At 37.4% G+C, this 10,879-nt stretch overlaps 1 non-coding gene across 1 annotated transcript; it reads right to left on the bottom strand.

Moving 5' to 3' along the window:
• Positions 1 to 3,146: 3,146 nt before the first annotated feature.
• Positions 3,147 to 3,253, bottom strand: LOC141658142 (small nucleolar RNA R71). The gene has a single exon (XR_012549046.1). It is a non-coding gene; the product is annotated as a small nucleolar RNA R71 (small nucleolar RNA).
• Between the last annotated feature and the right edge of the window lie 7,626 nt (positions 3,254 to 10,879).

Consider the following 10,879-nt stretch of genomic DNA (forward strand, 5'->3'; position numbering starts at 1 on the left):
ACAGTCATGTTGATGCCAAATTTGACTAACCAGTTAGTCGGAGTTATTGACTAGTAATTAGTCAAAATGCGATGTTGAGATAATTTATTTAATACGGATTAAATAAAATTGGCTAAGGCGAATTAAACGGTTAATTCGTAAATTAAATATAAACGATTATATTCAATTAATGTATATTGAATTAATTATACAATATTGTCTGTGTCGGACATGTATTAATATTTCAGCTAATCCGTGTTATTAGTTGATATTTTAATAGCCGATAACCGATGACGATTTATAATAAAACCGCGTCATATACATTTAGCATTTTACGAACCGGACCACGAGGTAAAAAATATGAGGAAGTGGAAGCCCACTTCCCCATGAGGTCTCGGTTTGGCCGAATGAGAGGAAACAAAAGGAGAGCCTCTCCTCACTTGTAACCTTATCAAATTCATTTGAAAACACATTAGGGTTTTGAGAGATATTTTTCCTCTCAAAATTCAGATCTCACATCTAAAGAAAACTCACATCAAGTTCTCTCAATATTGCAAGGCAATTAGAGAACACATTTCTAGCACAAGGGCATATTCTCAGACGATCTTGGGTGCAACAATTAGGAGGAGGTCTACTTTGATCTCTCATTGCCGAATTGCACTAGGACCGAAGGTTAATTCTTGTGCTTTATCGTTTTTCATTGTTTTTCGTTTATGACAATAAATCACGTATTAAATTTGCGTTATAGTCCTATAATTTAAGGGTTTTATACGGATATTACCCCACAGAAACTCCTAGGTAAGTGAAGAGTTGTCATCACTCCTTCACTAATTACAATCATAAAAGTGAGTAAAATGAAAAGTCTAAAAGCAATTATAAGCTTATTGAATACATGATAAGTGCATATTTTATATACTTTCATCCCCTATATTAGCTCCATTTTATTTGTTAATTAGCACTTATCATAGTGTCATAAGCTAATATTTGTTGTTCTAGTGTATTTGCTTGTCTTAACATGTTTTTGTAGGAATCTAAGCATTTAGAGGCTTTTTCCTATCATTTTATACACTTAGTTCATTAAGCTAATCAAGACCAAGTATTGGACTAAGCATGGAGCATTGGATTGGGTTTTGCATGAAGAAATTGATGGATTAGTATGAGTAATGCAAATGTTGCCAACAAACAAAGTCAAAGCCCAAATGTTCAAGTCCAAGTCAAGGTGGAAAGCATAAGATTCCAACATGCTTAGGATGCTTTTTGGGAGCTCTAAAGATCATAGATGAGGCATTTACCCGGGTGATTAAGGAGCATTAAAGTATAAACTTTGGATTCCTCACGCAATTAATAGAGGAATTAAGAGAAAATACTCGGAAACACACGACCCCGATCGGGGCCACCTAACCCCGATCGGGGCCGCATGCATCTTGCCCGTTTACGTTTCTTTATCCTCTCCTATAAATAGGAGAGGTATTCCAAGGTTTTAGCCATCCAATTTTACGTCCAAGTTTTAGTTTACAATAGCCTTAAGCATTATAATTCTCTCAATAGTTTTCATATTAGTTTACAAATTAGTTAATCTTGTAGTTGTTCAAACATTTGGTTCTAAGTTATTTCAAGCTTTTGGTTATACATTGTTCTTCCATACAAGTTCTCTATTATTAAGGTATTTCTATTTCTAGTTTGCAATTTTACATTTCTATTTTAGTTACCACATAGTTTATAATCAAGTATTCCATTTTACATTAGCATTGATCTTTTCTCATGTTATATCATCTAATTAACATAAATCTTATAACCATGTTTAATATTTCTTACAATCTAGTTTGCAATTTACATTTTAGTATGAGTAGCTAAATTCCCTAGTCTAAGGGCTAGGGGAGCCATGCATAAATTTAATATATAAACATGATAAAATAAGTTAATAATAATATTGTTCATATTGCTTCTATCACATGCTTGCATCGTCACGTTTAATCGTTGTTTAAGGCCTTATTCAAATGATTAAGTTTGTTCATTCGTTCTATAAGTCGAGAGGCACGGAATTGAATTAGACTAAGCATGTATTGTAGGACGACCTAGTCATGGACGAGAGTTTCTCTAGGACCCGGTCTATGGTTGATGCTAATATCGTAAGATGGGTATCCTTAAGCCTAAGCAATTGACAATGTTATTAGTACCGAATTTATCATGATCATATGTTTATCTTTGCATGTGTGACCCGAACCCCTTAGACTCTCTTTTATTATATAATTTACATCATTATTGTTATTAATCATCAAACAACCAAACCAACCCAAATCGTAATCGATCTTGATAAAAATCTACCCATAGCAATTCACGAAGTAATTCCCGTTTCCTTGTGTTCGACCCTTATTGCTACATTAACTTGTTGTCTAGGGTAATTATCTTTGCATAGGTACGCGATAAGCCTATCAAATTTTGGCGCCGTTGCCGGGGAAACGGTTTTATTGCATTTTGAATTGTCGATTTTTATCTTGTTTTTGTTTTGTCTTGAGGAACACTTGTTCCTTGAGACCGTTACTTATCATTTTCCTAAAAATTGTTGTCTTATGCCCAGGTCCTCTCGTAGTGGAGAATTGCTTTCACCGGATTCCGAGCCCGAGAAAACCTTTAGGAGAAGACGGCGTTTTTGGAGGGAAGTGAAAGAAGCCACTTCTCCCGTACAAGTTGAAAGTGCTAGAAAGTCTTACTTAGACGATCTAGAAGTTCTTGAAGAGGAGGAGGTTTCTAGTTCATCATCTCCACCACCATCACCACCATCTACTACCAAAAAGATGGTGAAACTTTCCGATCACTCAAAGCCCACCGCGGCCATGCTTTCGGCCGGAATCACAACCACTCAAATCACCGCGCCGGAATTCGAGATCAAACCGGCTTTCATTAGCCTTGTGGAGAGGAAGCAATTTGGAGGAAGTCCTTTGGAGGATCCCAATTTGCATGTGCAAAACTTTTGTGACTATTGCTCCATGATCCGTCAAACGGGCGTCACCCAAGCCCAAATAAGGGAAATACTTTGCCCTTTCTCTTTGAAGGACAAGGCTAAGCTTTGGATCAATAGCCTTGACCGCACCGCCTTGGGAATCACCAATTGGGAGACATTGGCTCTTGCTTTTTACCAAACGTTTTTTCCACCGGAGAAAACTCAAACTTTGAGGAGCCAAATCACCGGATTCCGTCAACAAGCTCTTGAGAGCTTATATGAGGCTTGGGAGAGGTACAAAGAGCTTCAAAGACAATGCCCACACCATGGGCTAGATGATTGGTTTCTAGCAATAACATTCTACAATGGATGTTGTGCCGAGTCCCGAAGGATTCTTGATTCCGCCAACAATGGGCGGTTTGATCAAATTGACACCGACCTTGCTCATGCCACGATCGAGTCTATGGCGGTCCATGATGCTCAATATGTCAATTCCCGAGTTGTGCCATCTAAAGGTAAAGAAGAATCCTCCAACAACTCCGTTTTTCTAGCTCAAATTGCCTTGCTCCAACAACAATTGGCGGAGAGAGATGCTAAAGATTCCATTCAACAACTCAATGTCGTGTCTTCAACAAGCCAAATCATTGTTTGTGACGGTTGCGGAGGTGCGGGTCATTATGCCGCTCATTGCCGAGCTCCTATTGAAGAGGTAAATGCTTTTCAAGCTTTTAGACAAAGTTCATATCCACCGGGTACATTTTCCAACACTTATAACCCGAATTCAAAATTCCATCCGAGCTTGTCTTACACTAGCAACAATGTGCTTAATCCTCAACCCCCACCACAACAAAATGCCTATGTCCCTCAACAACAAAAGTATATCCCTCCACCGGGTTATCAAAATCAGCAAAGGCCCCCACAAAACAATTACCAACAAAATCCACCACAAAATGGCCAACAAAATAATCAAGGAGGTGGTAAACTCGAGGGCATGATAGTCCAAATGCAAAGGGAATTGTTGGCTCAAATTCAAAAGAATGATCAAGCTCATAGTGCCGCGGTCAAGATGTTGGAACAACAAGTGGCTCAATTAGCCGCTTCTAGCTCTCAAAGGAAGAACGGTCAACTACCTCCCCAAGGTGAGCAACCACATGAAACCGTTAATTCTATTTCCTTGAGAAGTGGTTCAAGCTATGATGGGCCATCTATGACTTTGGATGAAGAGGTGGTTGTTAAAAAGGCTAAGCTTGGGGGAAATGACAAAAGGAAGGCTAGTGAAGAGCCTATTGTTAAAGATCGTGTGCCATTTCCTCATCGATTGTTGATGCTAAAGAGGAAGAGCGAGCTTGATGCTAAAGATGTTGGGTCTCCTATGCCAAAAGAAAGTGATGAGGTGGTTGTTGAATAAATCTCTCCTAATGCTAAGGAGAGTGATGTCGTTTCAAAGAAAGTGGATGCTCCTAAGGAGAATGAGAAAGAGATAGTGAAAGATGTGGAGGATGCTCCTCCAAAAGAAGTTGTTCAAATACCATTTCCCCATCGCCTAGCAAAGCACAAGGAAGAAGGTAAGTTCGGTAAGTTCATGGAAATGTGTAAGAATTTAGAAGTCACCGTCCCATTTATGGAATTGCTTACCCAAGTCCCTTCTTATGTAAAGTTTATGAAGGAAATCCTCTCAAAGAAGCGATCCTTCAATGAGGTTGAGACCATTGCTTTCACCGAAGAGTGTAGTGCACTCTTACAAAACAAGTCTCTCCCGAAACTTAAGGACCCCGGTAGCTATTCTATTCCTTGCACTATAGGCACATATACCATTGATAAGGCCCTTTGCGACCTAGGTGCTAGTGTAAGTGTCATGCCCTATTCTCTTTATGAAAAACTTAACATGGGTGCTTTAAAATGCACAAGTACAACATTGCAAATGGCGGTCCGTTCTTTAAAGCGACCCTTAGGTGTCTTAGAAGACGTACCCGTCAAAGTTGGTAAGTTTTTCATACCCGTTGACTTTCTCATACTTGATATGGCCGATGACTCACAAACCTCAATTATATTGGGTAGGCCATTTTTACGCACCGCGGGTGCGTTAATTGATGTGAAAAATGGGAGGTTGACGTTGGAAGTGGGTGATGACCGGGTTTCCTTTAGCAAAAACAACACCATTAGAAGCCCAATGTTACAAGAGTCTTGTTATTTATTTAGCACTATGGACTCTTCTTATGCCTCTACTATGCTTGGATCCTCACTAATGGATCCGTTGGAGGACGATGTTGGTGTTGTTTGTTTTGTAGGTGACGATGCTAAGGGCACTAATGCTAGGAGTGCCAAGAGGAAGAGGAAATTTTATTTGAACAATCTCAAATGGTTGCGGAATGCAAAGATAGCTATGAAATGGAGCTTGGTTGGTGGCAAGCTCAAGAACAAAACTTGAATCAAATAGCTTCTTACGTCGTGCGGGACGTTAAACCAGCACTTCTTGGGAGGCAACCCAAGCTTTTTATTGCTTTTATTTATTTTTTGTTTTTAATTTTCTGCAATTTATTGTTTTTCGTAGATTAGTAATAAAATACTTGACTTGATAATGTTTCTTTTTGTGATTTTTAGGTGAAAATGAAGGAAGAAGAATTGGAAGAGAATATGGCATGCAGCCCCATGCAAGAACCCCGTTCGGGGCCGTGGTTTTCGAAAAACGAGAAGGAGTTAAAACAAATGCGGAAAAGAGTCGAAATCTGAAGAGGAGGTCAACCCCGATCGGGGTTGGTGGCCCCGATCGGGGTCGTGGTTCTGTGACTTCTTGGCCTTTGTTCTATACGGGTAAAAAAAAGGGTAGATTTCTTTCTATCATTCAAACATACCCGACGGTACTCATTTCCTCCTTTCTCTCTCGTTTCTTCACATTTCTTCACTAAAGTCACAAAGAAACATCTACATCCCCCCGAATTCATGCTAGCTTGGGGGAGATTAGCAAGTCGAGTAAGTTTTTAATTGCTTTGCATATTAGTTTAGATCTTGCAACCCATTAAACATAACCTCTAGTCCTTCTTGTTTTGTGCTTTGAGCCATTTTTATGGTTTGATTGGGTGATTTGGATAGTTGGCACATTGAGGACAATGTGATGTTTAGCTTGGGGGGAGATATTGCATTTGCATATAGCATAGTTTGCATGTAGTGTAGAAAATTTGAAAATTTTTGAGAGAAATTTTTGCTTTGTGCTTGCTTGTGGCCTACTTTCCTCTTTGCTTATCCTAATAATGGCTTGTTGCTAATGATTTATTCTTTAATGGTGGGATATTAGCTACATGGGGATGTCTTGACATAGTAGGTGGGAGATGGAGAATGACCGAATAGGCTTGATCTTGACTTTTGGCAAGCTACAAAATGGTAAGGTAGAACCTCTTTAGACCGACGCATCCATATCCGGTCTCTCTTAGGTGAGTGTAGGTCTCCTTATGATGTGTGTTACATCAAAACGCACAAGTATGGTTCTCATGTCATTTCTTGGTAAGCATGCATTCATTTGTTTTAGCATTTTGGAGCCATTCACATGATATTTTAGCCTTTTTGACCCCTTCACAAAATTTATCCTTAGCTACATCATTGAAATTGCCTACCCTTGTTGAGCTAGTAGCTTAGTTGGATAGTGTTTGGGTGCTCATTGGGATATATTTTGTTGTTTGAAGTCATGTGAGCTTGGTCTTAATGCTCAAAAAAAAAGAGAAAAAAGAAATGAAAAAAATTGAAAAAATTGGAAAATGAAAGAAAATGAAAAACATGAAGAAAGAAAGAAAAAACAAATGAATGAGAAAAAGCATGGAAAAAAAAGAAGTATGCATTGAAAAGAAAGAAAAAAAGAAGAAGAAAAGATGTGAGAAATTCTCAAGCATTATTCATATATTTTGGAGGATTTTCTCATGGTTTGAATTGCAAAATTGGGTTGGAATTGGGATTGAGCACCTTTACAATTTGGTAGTTGCTAGCTTGACTTAGCTCCACATTACCATAATTCATTTGTTCCCCCTTCTTACCCATATTTATTTGCCTTCTTCCTACCCATTTGGCTTCTTTATCATGCTTGCATTTGATTGTTTTGGCTTGCTAGTTTTGATTGTTACCATATTAGATTGCGGGCACATTGTTATAAGTCGAGGATAGTTGAGTGATCATTCACATAATTGTCCTTTCACATAAAAAGAGTTTGAGTGTCCCGTGAGAGTCCATAAGTCAAAAGATCATGCAAGAGCTTAAAGGTTCATTCAATGTTTTCTATGCTACGCCGTCGTGTAAATCTCATCCATGTCTTGCTTTATTCCTTGCCCATGTTGTTTCGGGTTTCTAAATCATTATGCTTAGCTTGTTTTGGATATTGCATTTGATGGGATTTGGTTTCTTGCTTGGAGACAAGCAAGGGTTTAGCTTGGGGGAGTTTGATAAGTGCATATTTTATATACTTTCATCCCCTATATTAGCTCCATTTTATTTGTTAATTAGCACTTATCATAGTGTCATAAGCTAATATTTGTTGTTCTAATGTATTTGCTTGTCTTAACATGGTTTTGTAGGAATCTAAGCATTTAGAGGCTTTTTCCTATCATTTTATACACTTAGTTCATTAAGCTAATCAAGACCAAGTATTGGACTAAGCATGGAGCATTGGATTGGGTTTTGCATGAAGAAATTGATGGATTAGTATGAGTAATGCAAATGTTGCCAACAAACAAAGTCAAAGCCCAAATGTTCAAGTCCAAGTCAAGGTGGAAAGCATAAGATTCCAACATGCTTAGGATGCTTTTTGGGAGCTCTAAAGATCATAGATGAGGCATTTACCCGGGTGATTAAGGAGCATTAAAGTATAAACTTTGGATTCCTCACGCAATTAATAGAGGAATTAAGAGAAAATACCCGGAAACACACGACCCCGATCGGGGCCACCTAACCCCGATCGGGGCAGCATGCATCTTGCCCGTTTACGTTTCTTTATCCTCTCCTATAAATAGGAGAGGTATTCCAAGGTTTTAGCCATCCAATTTTACGTCCAAGTTTTAGTTTACAATAGCCTTAAGCATTATAATTCTCTCAATAGTTTTCATATTAGTTTACAAATTAGTTAATCTTGTAGTTGTTCAAACATTTGGTTCTAAGTTATTTCAAGCTTTTGGTTATACATTGTTCTTCCATACAAGTTCTCTATTATTAAGGTATTTCTATTTCTAGTTTGCAATTTTACATTTCTATTTTAGTTACCACATAGTTTATAATCAAGTATTCCATTTTACATTAGCATTGATCTTTTCTCATGTTATATCATCTAATTAACATAAATCTTATAACCATGTTTAATATTTCTTACAATCTAGTTTGCAATTTACATTTTAGTATGAGTAGCTAAATTCCCTAGTCTAAGGGCTAGGGGAGCCATACATAAATTTAATATATAAACATGATAAAATAAGTTAATAATAATATTGTTCATATTGCTTCTATCACATGCTTGCATCGTCACGTTTAATCGTTGTTTAAGGCCTTATTCAAATGATTAAGTTTGTTCATTCGTTCTATAAGTCGAGAGGCACGGAATTGAATTAGACTAAGCATGTATAGTAGGACGACCTAGTCATGGACGAGAGTTTCTCTAGGACCCGGTCTATGGTTGATGCTAATATCGTAAGATGGGTATCTTTAAGCCTAAGCAATTGACAATGTTATTAGTACCGAATTTATCATGATCATATGTTTATCTTTGCATGTGTGACCCGAACCCCTTAGACTCTCTTTTATTATATAATTTACATCATTATTGTTATTAATCATCAAACAACCAAACCAACCCAAATCGTAATCGACCTTGATAAAAATCTACCCATAGCAATTCACGAAGTAATTCCCGTTTCCTTGTGTTCGACCCCTATTGCTACATTAACTTGTTGTCTAGGGTAATTATCTTTGCATAGGTACGCGATAAGCCTATCAATACATTATTAACAATAATTAAATAAAAGATAAACATTTTATTAGCTTGCATTGGACCATGTGCCAGTAGCTCCTTTTGGGTTGTGTCCGTACTCATATCAAAAACCCTCCGGTATTAACCCTTAATTACCATAATACTAATTATAATTACGGGCTAATAATACCCACAAAACCCCAAATGTTAGGGGTTAAATTAAGATGAGACAAAGGTGAAAACTTTGACTTACAAGAAAGAGATAGGGAAAAGGTAGAGGAAAAGGACGCATCTTCTTCAAATTCATGCTCAAATGCCATGGAAGGAGGCTGGGAAAGGTGTAGAGAGATGTGGGAGAGAAAATTAAGGTTTTAGAGAGAGAAAAGAAATGAACTAGCTTGCTTAATTCTAATCTCAAACTCAAACTTATATTACCTGCTTGATAGTGAGCGAGTCGTTGTTCACTCAATCAAACACATTTATATTCTCAATAAACAACTAGATAGTGGTTTAGTCGAGATCGATCCACGGGACGGTGTGCTTTGGGTTCTAAGTCTATCTACCTCAATTTGTGCTAGTGTCACGATTGTTGGGGTTTGAGATTGTGTTCTAAACTATGATAAGGAAATGTGAAAAAATGAGTAACAAAGCTAGTAAATAGAAATGGAGATATAAACAAATGATATAAAGGTACTAAGATGTCATGGGAATCATAAGGGAATCATGGTAAGATAGCATAAATGAGTTATATAGATGCAATCAATTATTGTTGTTGGAATCGAGTTAGCTTATGTCTTACAATTCCAAGGAAGGTTTGGGTCCCGGAACCGAGCCGGTCACGACTTTACAACACCTACAATTGACTTAGTTTTTCCTATTCAACTATATGCATGGTCTAACAAGCCTTGAGGTGGTTTATATATTACAAATCTTGTTGAAAGGATGAGATAATCATGCTAGGTTGTCAATCAAGCATTTCATCAAACATAACATATGCATAAGTTGAAAGTACAATAAGCAAGCATTCATATGAACTCATTAAGAATAAATCTACCCCATGATTAACTCCCCTAATCCCCCCACTAATCCTAGTTAGGGAACTACTCACTCTTTATCATGGAAAACATGTTAACAATGGTGTCAATCATTTTAACAAGTATAAACATGATGGAAGAGTAAAGAAATAAGCAATAATTAAGTAAAGAGTAGAGAAATTATACCAAACTTAAGATGAGCAAATGGAAAGGAAAGAATAATAGAAGAAAACTTTATTGATTGATGAAGAGTTGTCAATTCTCCAAATAATAACCCTATAATCTTCAATTACTCATATAGATATAAGAATTCTTGACCAATAATTAAGGAAAGATTAAAGTGCAATTTGTGGAAAGAATGAAGGCTAATCTATTCTAATCTACTCCTAATTAGACTTAATCTACTCTAAGGGAACTTCCTCTCTTAATTATTACAAATGAAGTATATATAGTGGTTACAATATTAGGTTAAGCAAGGGTAGATTAAGAAACAACATGCTTAACTGCCGAATAATCATTTGCACATTTCTAAAGGATTCGTGGGAGGCAGTCTGGGCATCAACGCGAGCGAGTTGATCTCAACTCGAGCGGGTTGAAGGCCAACTCAAGCGGGTTACTTTCAACTCGAGCGGGTTGAGAAGCATCTCTTTTCTTCCCTTGCTTCTACGCCTATGATGCCTTCATATACTCCTTATTCCTATCATCCTTGGTCATCATTCTTACCTACTCTTCATACTAGTCCATCCAAGATCATCAAGAAGCTTCCGAGTATGCGTGAGAGACGAGAATCCCGTCTCATTATCTTCTTTCCTACAAGACATATGAAATGCACTAGGAAAGCAAATAGGAAGCAATTGACGGATAAAATGGCTATCGAATGTTATATTAGTATGCAAAAATAGGTTGATTAGGGGACTAAATGTGTCTAATCATGAGCCACATCAAATATCTCCAAGCCAAACATTTACTTGCCCCGAGTAAAGGGGT

Source organism: Silene latifolia, chromosome 5 (assembly GCF_048544455.1).
Source record: "Silene latifolia isolate original U9 population chromosome 5, ASM4854445v1, whole genome shotgun sequence".
In the NCBI taxonomy this organism is placed as follows: domain Eukaryota; kingdom Viridiplantae; phylum Streptophyta; class Magnoliopsida; order Caryophyllales; family Caryophyllaceae; genus Silene; species Silene latifolia.